Source organism: Hemitrygon akajei, chromosome 32 (genome assembly GCF_048418815.1).
Source record: "Hemitrygon akajei chromosome 32, sHemAka1.3, whole genome shotgun sequence".
Classification (NCBI taxonomy): Eukaryota; Metazoa; Chordata; class Chondrichthyes; order Myliobatiformes; family Dasyatidae; genus Hemitrygon; species Hemitrygon akajei.
In genome coordinates this window covers 661,662-674,769 of record NC_133155.1, presented here as the reverse complement: position 1 = coordinate 674,769, position 13,108 = coordinate 661,662, and the positions used below count along the sequence as shown (strand labels likewise).

Sequence of the window (13,108 nt, the reverse complement as noted above, 5' to 3'; positions counted from 1 at the left end):
TATAGATAATTGGGCAGTTTTCCAGGGAAGGTGGGACCTGTTCCGGCGGAACAGTTTACATCTGATCTGGAGGGGGACAAATATTCTTGCAGGTAGGTTTGCCAGAGAGGCTCCAGTGGATTTAAACTAGATATGAGGGGGGAGGGGAACCAGAGTGTAGGAACAGATGTATGGGAGAAGGAAGAAAAAGAAGACAGTAAAGTTCTTTGTACTGTTAGAGATAAACAGAGAGGAAGAGGTGGAGAATTTCTTAAATGCATTTACTTCAATGCTAGGAGCATTGTAAGAAAGGTGGATGAGCTTAGAGCATGGATTGATACCTGGAAATATGACGTTGTAGCTATTAGTGAAACTTGGTTGCAGGAGGGGTGTGATTGGCAACTAAATATTCCTGGATTTTGTTGCTTCAGGTGTGATAGAATTGGAGGGGGAGGTGTTGCGTTGATTGTCAGAGAAAATATTACAGCGGTGCTCTGGTAGATTAGAGGGCTCGACTAGGGAGACTATTTGGGTGGAATTAAGAAATGGGAAAGGTGTAGTAACACTTATAGGGGTGTATTATAGACCACCTAATGGGGAGCAAGAATTTGGAGGAGCAAATTTGTAAGGAGATAGCAGATATTTGTAGTAAGCACAGGGTTGTGATTGTGGGAGATTTTAATTTTCCACACATAGACTAGGAAGCCCATACTTTAAAAGGGTTGGATGGTTTGGAGTTTGTAAAATGTGTGCAAGATAGTTTTTTGCAGCAATACATAGAGGTACCAACTAGAGAAGGGGCAGTGTTGGATCTTCTGTTAGGGAATGAAATAGGTCAGGTGACAGAAATATGTGTTGGGGAGCACTTCGGGTCTAGTGATCACAATGCCATTAGTTTCAATATAATTATGGGGAAGGATAGGACTGGACCCAGGGTTGAGATTTTTGATTGGAGAAAGGCTAACTTTGAGGAGATGCAAAAGGATTTAGAAGGAGTGGATTGGGACAATTTGCTTTCTGGGAAGGATGTAATAGAGAAATGGCGGTCATTTTAAGGTGAAATTTTGAGGGTACAGAATCTTTATGTTCCTGTTAGGTTGAAAGGAAAGGTTAAAAGTTTGAGAGAGCCATGGTTTTCAAGGGATATTGGAAACTTGGTTAGGAAAAAGAGAGATATTGTGGCAACCCACTTTCTGCGCAGGTGAACCGGCTCACAAATAGCCAGTGCGCGGGGAGAGACTTTGGTAATGCACCTCTGACATCATTTCCGCCTGGAGAGGGCGGGCGCTAGGGATTAAATGCCAGCGCCGCAAAGTTTGAATAAACTAGTCTCGAAACGACTTACCGACTGCGTGTTGTTGTCTCTAGCTCTGTATTTAGTACATCGCTACATTGGTGACCCCAACGGTCCAAACGGGATTTGGACCAAAGATGACCAACTCTTCATCTGTTCATGCAGATTCGCTAAAACTGCCGACTTTCTGGACGCTGCGACCACGCGTGTGGTTTAGCCAAGCAGAAGCCCAGTTACAGATTCGGCAGATATCCTCTGATTCCACGTGTTACTACCACGTGGTGAGTGCCCTTGACCAGGAGACGGCCGCCCAGGTTGCGAATTTCCAGAAGAAGAAGGCAAATATGAAGCATTCAAAGCGCTGCTCATTGAGACCTTTGGTCTCTTACGGCGTGAGCGGGGTGCCCGCCTGCTTCACCTGGACGGTTTGGGAGACAGGCTGCTGTCAGCATTGATGAACGAGATGCTGGCCCTGGCTGACAGACACAAGCCCTGCCTTATGTTCGAGCAAGCGATCCTAGAGCAACTGCCTGAGAACATACATCTGCTGCTGGCCGACGCAGATTTCAGCGACCCCCGGAAGGTGGCGGCCCGGGCAGATGTGCTGTGGAAAGCCAAGAGAGAGAGTGTGGCATCCGTCAGCCAGATTACCAGGCCATGCGCCCAACAGCAGACCAGACCAGGCCCGGCAGGGGGGCGCACACAACACAGAGGCAGGAGTGAGGAGGACAGTGAACAGTGGTGTTTTTACCACCAGCGGTGGGGCACAGAAGCCCACCATTGTCGCCCGCCCTGCAAGGGCCAGGGCCCAGGCCAGCTGCTGCTAATGACTATGGCGGCTGGCCACCAGGACATCCTCTTGTATGCCTGGGACAAACAGTCAGGACACCGCTTCTTGGTTGATACCGGAGCGGAAATCAGCGTCTTGCCCCCGACGGGGTACGACACCCGCAACAGGAAGCCAGGACCCACCCTGAGGGCTGCAAACGGCAGCACGATACAGACCTACGGCTCCCGCACAGTGCAGCTGCAGTTCGGCGCCAGCCGGTTCACATGGGACTTCACACTGGCTGCGGTAGCCCAACCATTCCTGGGGGCGGACTTCTTGCGAGCTCACAGCCTGCTGGTCGACTTGCAAGGGAAAAGACTGGTACATGCCGAGACTTTCCAGACGTTCTCCCTGGGTGAAGACAAGTTGCTGGCCCCACACCTGGACTCCATCACGCTGTCGGACAACAAATTCACCAGAATCCTGGCGGACTTTCCATCAATTCTGGCACCGCAGTTCACGGCAGCGATGCCCAGACACGGGGTACAGCACCACATCCCAACCCAGGGACCACCCCTCCACGCCCGCACACGAAGGCTCCCCCCCCCCCCCCCCGGAAAAGCTCCGCCTGGCGAAGGAGGAGTTCAAGAGGATGGAGGAATTGGGGATCGTACGGAGGTCCGACAGCCCATGGGCCTCCCCCCTGCACATGGTGCCCAAAGCAGCCAGGGGTTGGAGACAATGCGGCGACTACCGCAGACTGAACGAGGCTACAACTCCAGACCGCTACCCCATGCCACACATACAGGACTTTGCAGCAAACCTGCACGGGGCAAGAATCTTTTCCAAAGTAGACCTCGTCCAGGGATACCATCAAATCCCAGTGCACCCTGAAGACATCCCCAAAACAGCACTCATCACCCCGTTCGGCCTGTTCGAGTTCCTCCGAATGCCGTTCGGCCTGAAGAATGCTGCACAGATGTTCCAGCGGCTAATGGATGAGGTGGGACGCGACCTGGACTTTGCATTCATCTATTTGGACGACATCCTTATAGCCAGCAGTAGTCGTCAGGAACATCTGTCCCACCTCCGCCAGCTCTAATCCCGCCTGAGTGATTTCAGCCTCACGATCAACCCGGCCAAATGCCAGTTCGGTCTCAATACCATCGACTTCCTGGGCCACAGGATTACCAAAGACGGGGCAACACCTCTGCCCGCCAAGGTAGACACGTTCCGCCACTTTGCCCGGCCCAACACGGTCAAAGGCCTGCAGGAGTTCGTTGGTATGGTGAACTTCTACCATCGTTTCCTCCCCTCAGCAGCCCGTATCATGCGCCCTTTGTACATCCTGATGTCGGGTAAAGACAAGGACATTACTCGGGACGAGGAGGCTGCGGCCACTTTCATTAAAGCCAAGGAAGCCTTGGCAGATGCTGCGATGTTAGTGCACCCCAGAACGGACGTTCTGACCGCCCTCACAGTGGACGCATCCGACACAGCAGTCGGTGAGGTGCTGGAGCAACTCATCAACGGGCGCTGGCAACCCCTGGCATTCTTCAGCAAGCACCTACGACCACCCGAACTCAAGTACAGTGCTTTCGACCGGGAGCTGCTGGCACTGTATCTGGCAATCCGGCATTTCAGGTACTTCTCAGAAGGCAGGCCATTCACCGCGTTCATGGACCACAAACCGTTGACCTTCGCATTCACGAAGGTGTCCGATCCCTGGTCGACTCGCCAGCAGCAACATCTGTCCTACATCTCCGAGTACACGATGGACATCCAGCATGTTTCGGGAAAGGACAACATCATGGCGGACGCAATCTCCGGACCAGCTGTCCGGGCCCTGTCCCTGAGGGTGGACTATGCAGCACTGGCGGAGGCACAGCAGGCAGACGACGAGATGCCCAGCTACAGGACCGCAGTCTCGGGTTTGCAGCTGCAAGACTTTCTCATAGGCCCAGGTGAGAGGACCCTCCTGTGCGACGTGGCTACCGGCCAACCTCGCCCCATCGTCCCGGCAGCCTGGAGGCAGCAAGCTTTTGACTCCATACATGGTTTGGCGCACCCATCTATCAGGACAACCGTCCGCTGGTCTCCAGCAAGTTCGCGTGGCATGGACTTCGCAAGCAGGTCAGTAAATGGGCCAGAACGTGTGTGCAGTGCCAAACAGCCAAGGTGCAGCGGCACACTAAAGCCCCGCCACTGCAGTTCAAACCCACCCACCGGAGGTTCGACCACATTCATGTGGATATCGTGGGCCTCCTACCAGTGCCCCGAGGAGTGCGGTACCTCGTAACTATGGTAGACTAGTTCACGAAGTGGCCAGAGGCAGTCCCGCTCACCGACACATCTGCCGATTCCTGCGCCCGAGCACTGATTGCAACCTGGGTAGCACACTTCGGGGTACTGGCCCACATTACCTCCAACAGAGGTGCCCAGTTCACCTCCAGCCTGTGGTCAGCTGTGGCCAGCCTGTTGGGAACACAGCTACACCACACAACTGCCTACCACCCACAGTCGAACGGACTGGTGGAACGCTTCCACCGTCACTTGAAGTCAGCTCTCATGGCCTGCCTGAGAGGACCTAACTGGGTGGACGAGCTTCCCTGGGTCCTGCTTGGAATTCGCACAGCGCCCAAAAAGGATCTGCACGCCTCGTTGGCCGAGTTGGTGTATGGTGCACCCCTGGCCGTCCCAGGAGAGTTCATACCAGCCCCGAGGGGGCAAGAGGAAGAACCCGCAGCAGTCCTGGACAGACTACGCGAAAGGCTCGGCAACCTGGCCCCCGTACCGACTTCACAGCACGGACGGACCCCGACCCATGTACCCAAAGACCTGCAGAACTGTAAGTTTGTGTTTGTACGAAGGGGCAGACACTGGGCACCGCTACAGTGGCCGTACGAGGGGGCGTTCAAGGTGATCAACAACAATGGGTCCACGTACGTTCTGGACATTGGGCGGAAAGAGGAGGCTTTCACGGTGGACCGACTCAAACCAGCCCATGTGAACTTGGCACAGCCGGTCGAGGTTCAGGCACCACGGCGCAGAGGCAGACCTCCCAGACAGAGGCTGATCCAGATTGTGGACATTGGGAGATGTATCGCCGGTTCTGGGGGGGAGGGGTTATGTGGCGACCCACTTTCGGCGCAGGTGAACCGGCTCACAAATAGCCAGTGCGCGGGGAGAGACTTTGGTAATGCACCTCTGATGTCATTTCCGCCCAGAGAGGGCGGGCGCTAGGGATTAAATGCCAGCACCGCTAAGTTTGAATAAACTAGTCTCAAAATGACTTACCAACTGCGTGTCGTTGTCTCTAGCTCTCTATGTAGTACATTGCTACAATATCTACAATAAATATAGGCAGCATGGAGTAAATGAGGTGCTCGAGGAATATAAAGAATGTAAGAAGAATCTTAAGAAAGAAATTAGAAAAGCTAAAAGAAGATACGAGGTTGCTTTGGCAAGTAAGGTGAAAATAAATCCAAAGGGTTTCTACAGTTATATTAATAGCAAAAGGATAGTGAGGGATAAAATTGGTCCCTTAGAGAATCAGAGTGGACAGCTATGTGTGGAGCTGAAAGAGATGGGGGAGATTTTGAACAATTTCTTTTCTTCGGTATTCACTAAGGAGAAGGATATTGAATTGTGTAAGGTAAGGGAAACAAGTAGGGAAGTTATGGAAACTATGACGATTAAAGAGGAGGAAGTACTGGTGCTTTTAAGGAATATAAAAGTGGATAAATCTCTGGGTCCTGACAGGATATTCCCTAGGATCTTAAGGGAGGTTAGTGTAGAAATAGCAGGGGCTCTGACAGAAATATTTCAAATGTCATTAAAAACGGGGATGGTACTGGATGTTTGGCATATTGCTCATATGATTCCATTGTTCAAAAAGGGTTCTAAGAGTAAACCTAGCAATTATGGGCCTATCAGTTTGACGTCAGTGGTGGGTAAGTTAATGGAAAGTATTCTTAGAGATGGTATATATAACTATCTGGATAGACAGGGTCTGATTAGGAACAGTCAACATGGATTTGTGCATGGAAGGTCATAGTTGACAAATCTTATTGAATTTTTTGAAGAGGTTAAAAGGAAAGTTCACGAGGGTAAAACTGTGGATGTTGTCTATATGGACTTCAGTAAGGCCTTTGACAAGGTTCTGCACAGAAGGTTAGTTAGGAAGGTTCAATTGTTAGGTATTAATATTGAAGTAGTAAAATGGATTCAACAGTGGCTGGATGGGAGATGCCAGAGAGTAGTGGTGGATAACTGTTTGCCAGGTTGGAGGCCGGTGACTAGTGGTGTGCCTCAGGGATCTGTACTGGGTCCAATGTTGTTTGTCATATACATTAATGATCTGGATGATGGGGTGGTAAATTGGATTAGTAAGTATGCAGATGATACTAAGGTAGGTGGTATTGTGGATAATGAAGTAGGTTTTCAAAGTTTGCAGAGAGATTTAGGCCAGTTAGAAGAGTGGGCTGAGCGATGGCAGATGGAGTTTAATGTTGATAAGTGTGAGGTTCAACATTTTGGTAGGACTAATCCAAATAGGACATACATGGTAAATGGTAGGGCATTGAAGAATGTAGTAGAACAGTGTGATCTAGGAATAATGGTGCCTAGTTCCCTGAAGGTGGAATCTCATGTGGATAGGGTGGTGAAGAAAACTTAATGTCCAAGGCATTGGTAAGGCCGAATTTGGAGTATTGTGTACAGTTCTGGTCACCGAATTATAGGAAAGATGTCAACAAAATAGAGAGAGTACAGAGAAGATTTACTAGAATGTTACCTGGGTTTCAGCACCTAAGTTACAGGGAAAGATTGAACAAGTTGGGTCTTTATTCTTTATTCTTTGGAGCGTAAAAGGTTGAGGGGGGACTTGATAGAGGTATTTAAAAGTATGAGGGGGATAGATAGAGTTGACATGGATAGGCTTTTTCCATTGAGAGTAGGGGAGATTCAAACAAGAGGTCATGAGTTGAGACTTAGGGGGTAGAAGTTTAAGGGTAACATGAGGGGAAATTTCTTTACTCAGAGAGTGGTAGCTGTGTGAAATGAGCTTCCAGTAGAAGTGGTAGAGGCAGGTTCATTTAAAGTAATATTGGATAGGTATATGGACAGGAAAGGAATGGAGGGTTATGGGCTGAGTGCAGGTCAGTGGGATTAGGTGAGAGTAAGCGTTTGGCACAGACTAGAAGGGCCGAGATGGCCTGTTTCCGTGCTGTAATTGTTATATGGTTATATGGTCTATGAGGATTTGAAAACGTACCATCCAATGTCATGTGTTCTCACAATTGTCTAGCAGGCACCGTTCTGACATAAGAGATTTCCAAATTTAGGGCAGCATAGTGGTTAGCACAACACTTTACAACATCAGCAAACTGGGTTCAATTCCCACTGCTGTCTGTAAGGAGCTTGTATGTTCTCCCTGTGGGTGGGTGGGTTTCTTCCAGGTGTTCTGGTTTCCTCCCACAGTCTAAAGACATACTACTTGTAGGTTATTTGTTCATTGCAAATTGTTGCATGCTAGGGTTAAATCAGGAGATTGCTGGGTGGCACAGCTTGAAGGGCTGGAAGGGCCTATTCTGTGCTTCATCTCAATAAATAATTAAATCAATCAATCCACGACACCATTTCTGAAGATTAATGTCCTGTACTTTCACAACATTTTGCTCCTCAAAATTTTTGTTCTTGAGAAACACTTGTGACACTGCTTATTCATCTTGTAACAATGTATTAACATTTTCTCTTCCATTTTGGGATTTCAGAAGCAATTGAATACCAACTATCCCTACAATTTGAAATCAATCACAAATTGTGAAAGTCAAAATAATTAACACTCATTGTGACCAATAGCATTCTTGACCAATGGCTTTGTGTGTGGGATTCATGCCTCATGAATGTGTTTGAGAATTTTTTTTTTTTTGAACAGTTGACTGAGAGGATTGATGCGAGCAGGGCACGAGGCAATATCTACATGGACTTTGGCAGGGTTTGACAAGTTTCCATACAGTAGTCTGGTCCAAAAGGTTCAAACACTTGGCATCTAGAATGAGCAAGATAAATAGATATAAATGTGGCTTTGCGGAAGGAATCCCACAGTAGTAGTTGAGGGTTGTTATTCAAATTGGAGGCCTGTGAACACAGATATTGGTGCTGGGTCACCTGTTGCTTGTGATAGGGAAGATAATGTAGGTGGAATGATTAGTAAGTTTGCAGACAACAAATTGGTGTTACAGTGGATAATGAAGATAGTTTTCAAGTTTACGAAAGGATATATATCAACTGGTTAAGTGGAAAAGGGCATGTCAAATGGAATTTAAATGAGATTGATAGATTTTGGAAAGTTAAACCAGGGGCAGGTGCATACAACATAAACGGCAGAGCCCTAGGGAATGTTGTTGAACAGACAATCCTTGGGTTAGAAGCACATAGATCTCTGAAAGTAGCAACATAGCAAGAAAGGGTGATGAGGAATGCCTTTGACATGCCTGCTTTCCACGGCCAAGGCATCGAGTATAAATAGGGATGTCATGTTCCAGTTGTGCAGAAAAAATTCACAAGAATGTGAATTTATAAAATTCACATATATAAAAAGGGCTTATAAAAAGAGATTGAATAAACTAGGTCCTTGTTCCCTGGAATAAAGGTGACCAAGAGGAGACATAATAGGCATATAAGAGCCATTTAGAGGATAAGTAGCCAGGGTTTATTTTCCATAGACTGGGGTGTCTATAAGTAGAAAATTTTGTATTAAGATGAGAAGGAGGAATTTTCACATTAAAGTAGTTGATTTTTGAGATGAGCCACCAGAGGAGGCAAGAGAGGCAGGACAGACAACATAATTTAAGAGACATTAGAACAGGCAGTTGAATGAACAGGACAGAGAAGGATATGGAACTAACGCAGGAAAGTAGGATTAGTATAGATAGGCATGTGGACCAAAGAACCTGTTTCTATGCTCAACTCCATGACTTTATAATACCACAATGTCCTTCACCACAATGTCCTTTATCTCCTGCTCCCTGCCTTCTGTGTTACGGCCAGATAGCTATCCATTCTGACATCACTCTGTATGCCTGATCAAAATCTAGACATATTGTACCTATGAAGTTGATCTTGGTGCCATCTCTGTTACTTCTTCAAAGAATTCAGTGAGGTTTGCAGGAAAACATTTCCTTTTGCTATCCAGGACGAATGCAAATTGTTCAGTTTATGTGTTCCAGAGGGTTTTAATAGTTGTAGCATATTTTTCATCATTATCACATTTTAGGAGCTTGCCCAACGTGGTGATGGAACTCACAAGTTCAGTCAGCCTCCTGACATTAACTTTAAATAATAGAGTCTTACTTCTGGTAGGAAGTGGTGATCCTTTGGGGTGGATATCTCAGCAAAAAGCGATCATTTGTGCCTCAGGTCATTCCTCTCAAACTTCACGACTGGCGCTGAGTGAACCTTGGTGAGATCTGCAACGAAAGACATCTGTTTTAATACTTATGACCAAACACCTCTCAGGTCCATTGGTTAAAAAGGCAACTGAGCAGTGAGACAGCATTAAAATGCAAACATTTGGAACATCCAAGTGTTTCAACACCAGGATTGCCCACAACAGCCTTAGAAATAGAACTGTAGAATTTCAAGCTCAGAGACACTTTACTTCACCCCTCATATCAACTGAATCTAACCTCATTCTCTTGTCTTCTTGTCTTTTACTGCATTACATAATATACGTTACTAAACAATCTTCCAATTCCCTTGTTAAATTCTGGTGCAATTTATAGACTGATACCAATCTCAGTCATGGAAAGCAGCCAACATAATCAAGGACCCTCCCACCACGGTCATTCTCTCTGGCTTGTTCTGTATTTGTTGTGTCCTGTGTTGTACCGCCAAGCATACTATGTTGTCACCAGAATGTGTGGCAACACTTCCAGGCTTCCCCCAGCCTACCCTTGGGTGTGTTCATTGTTAATGCGAATGACACATTTAAAAATATAGAAAACCTACAGCACAATACAGGCCCTTCGGCCCACAAAGTTGTGCCAAACACGTCCTTACCTTAGAAATTACTAGGCTTACCTATAGCCCTCTATTTTACTCAGCTCCACGTACCTACCTAAAAGCCTCTTAAAAGACCTATTGTATCCGCCTCCACCACCATTGCCGGCTGCCCATTCCACGCACTCACCACTCTCTGAGTAAAAAACTTACCTCTGACATCTCCTCTGTACCTACTCCCCAGCACCTTAAACCTGGGTCCTCTTGTGGCAACCATTTCAGCTCTGGGAAAAAGCCTCTGACTATCCATACGATCAATGCCACTCATCATCTAGTACACCTCAATCAGGTTACCTCTCATCCTCCTTCGCTCCAAGGAGAAAAGGCCAAGTTCACTCAACATATTCTCATAAGGCATGCTCCCCAATCCAGGCAACATCCTTGTAAATCTCCTCTGCACCTTTTCTATGGGTTCCACATCCTTCCTGTAGTGAGGCGATCAGAATTGAGCACAGCACTCCAAGTGAGGTCTGACCAGGGTCCGATATAGCTGCAACATTACCTCTCGGCTCCTAAATTCAATTCCACAATTGATGAAGGCCAATACACCATACGCCTTCTTAACCACAGAGTCAACCTGCGCAGCTGCTTTGAGCGTCCTATGGACTCGGACCCCAAGATCCCTCTCATCCTCCACACTTACCATTAATACTATATTCTGCCATCATATTTGACCTATCAAAATGAACCACTTCACACTTATCTGGGTTGAACTCCATCTGCTACTTCTCACCCCAGCTTTGCATCCTATCAATGACCCGCTGTAACCTCTGACAGCCCTCCACACTATCCACAACACCTCAAATCTTTGTGTCATCAGCAAACTTACTGACCCATCCCTCCACTTCCTCATCCAGGTCATTTATAAAAATCACGAAGAGTAAGGGTCCCAAAACAGATCCCTGAGGCACTCCACTGGTGACCGACCTCCATGCAGAATATGACCTGTATACAACCACTCTTCGCCTTCTGTGGGCAAGCCAGTTCTGGATCCACAAAGCAATGTCCCCTTGGATCCCATGCCTCCTTACTTTTCAATAAGCCTTGCATGGGGTACCTTATCAAATGCCTTGCTAAAATCCACATACACTACATCTACAACTCTTTCTTCATCAATGTGTTTAGTCACATCCTCAAAAAATTCAATCAGACTCGTAAGGCACGATCTGCCCTTTACAAAGCCATGCTGACTACTACTAATCATATTATACCTCTCCAAATGTTCATAAATCCTGCCTCTCAGGATCTTCTCCACCAACTTACCAACCACTGAGGTAAGACTCACTGGTCTATAATTTCCTGGGCTATCTCTACTCCCTCTCTTGAATAAAGGAACAACATTCGCAACCCTCCAATTCCCAGGAACCTCTCCCATCCCCATTGATGATGCCAGAGGCTTAACAATCTCCTCCCTCACCTCCCACAGTAGCCTGGGGTACATTTCATCCTGTCCCGGTGACTCATTCAATTTGATGCTTTCCAAAAGCTCCAGCACATCCTCTTTCTTAATATCTACATGCTCAAGCTTTTCAGTCTGCTGCAAGACATCACTACAATCACTATGATCCTTTTCCATAGTGAATACCAAAGTATTCATTAAGTACCTCTACTACTTCCTCTGGTTCCATACACACTGTCACATTTGATAGGTCCTATTTTTTCACGTCTTATCCTCTTGCTTTTCACATACTTGTAGAATGTCTTGGGGTTTTCCTTAATTCTGCCTGCCAAGGCCTTCTCATGGCCCCTTCTGGCTCTCCTAATTTCCTTCTTAACTCCTTCCTAGTAGCCTTATAATCTTCTAGATCTCTAACATTACCTAGCTCTCTAAACCTTTTGTAAGCTTTTCTTTTCTTCTTTACTAGATTTATTACAGCCTTTGTACACCATGGTTCTTGTACCCTACCATAACTTCCCTGTCTCATTGGAACGTACCTATACAGAGCTCTACACAAATGTCCCCTGAATATTTGATAGAGTTATTTAAAATTATGAGGAGGATAGATAGAGTTGACATGGATAGGCTTTTTCCATTGAGAGTAGGGGAGATTCAAACAAGAGGATATGAGTTGAGAGTTAGGGGGCAAAAGTTTAAGGGTAACACGAGGGGGAATTTCTTTACTCAGAGAGTGGTAGATGTGTGGAACGAGCTTCCAGTAGAAGTGGTAGAGGCAGGTTCAGTATTGTCATTTAAAGTAAAATTGGATAGGTATATGGACAGGAAAGGAATGGAGGGTTATGGGCTGAGTGCAGGTCAGTGGGACTAGGTGAGAGTAAGCGTTCGGCACGGACTAGAAGGGCCAAGATGGCCTGTTTCCGTGCTGTAATTGTTATATGGTTACATATTTGCCACATTTCTTCCATACTTTTCCCTGAGAACGTTTCCAATTTAAACCTCCAATTTCCTGCTTGATAGCCTCATAATTCCCCTTACTCTAATTTAACGCTTTTTCAAATTGTCTGTTCCTATCTCTCTCCAATGCTATTGTAAAGGAGATAGAATTATGGTCACTATCTCCAAATGCTCTCTCACTGAGAGATCTGACACCTGACTAGGTTCATTTCCCAATACCAAATCAAGTACAGCCTCTCCTCTTGTTGGCTTTTTGAACACGCCCCATCTAAACCCCACGGTCTGGGGCAATACCAAATCAATATTTAGGAAATTAAAATCTCCCATCACGAAATCTCTGTTATTATTACACCTTTCCAGGATCTGTTTCCCTATCTGCTCCTCGATATCCCTGTTACTATTAGGCGGCCTATAAAAAACACCCAGTAAAGTCACTCTGTCTTGATGTACATGTGATAAATAAATCTGACTCTGAAATCTTCTTCCCTCTTTTGTCAGACAAAAGATACAAGAGCTTAAGCACACCAATCACCAGGCTCAAGGACATCTTCTATCCCTCTGCTATCAGACTCTTGAACAGACCTCTCAAATGCTAAAAGATGAACTATAATTTCCCCATTTACCTCGACATGGACCGTACGCTGTATCT

General features: G+C 46.6%; 1 protein-coding gene across 10 annotated transcripts in view; it reads right to left on the bottom strand.

The window, feature by feature from the left end:
* Nucleotides 1–13,108, bottom strand: part of hivep3b (HIVEP zinc finger 3b) — a 696,153-nt gene that overhangs the window by 436,915 nt on the left and 246,130 nt on the right. For 9 of the 10 annotated variants that reach the window (XM_073034355.1, XM_073034359.1, XM_073034361.1 and 6 more), the window contains one exon: nt 9,399–9,514. The gene's annotated coding sequence lies outside the window, so the exon portion shown is untranslated. Of the gene's footprint in view, nt 1–9,153; nt 9,355–9,398; nt 9,515–13,108 lie in introns of those variants that run through there. The other variant, XM_073034362.1, reaches the window with a different exon arrangement.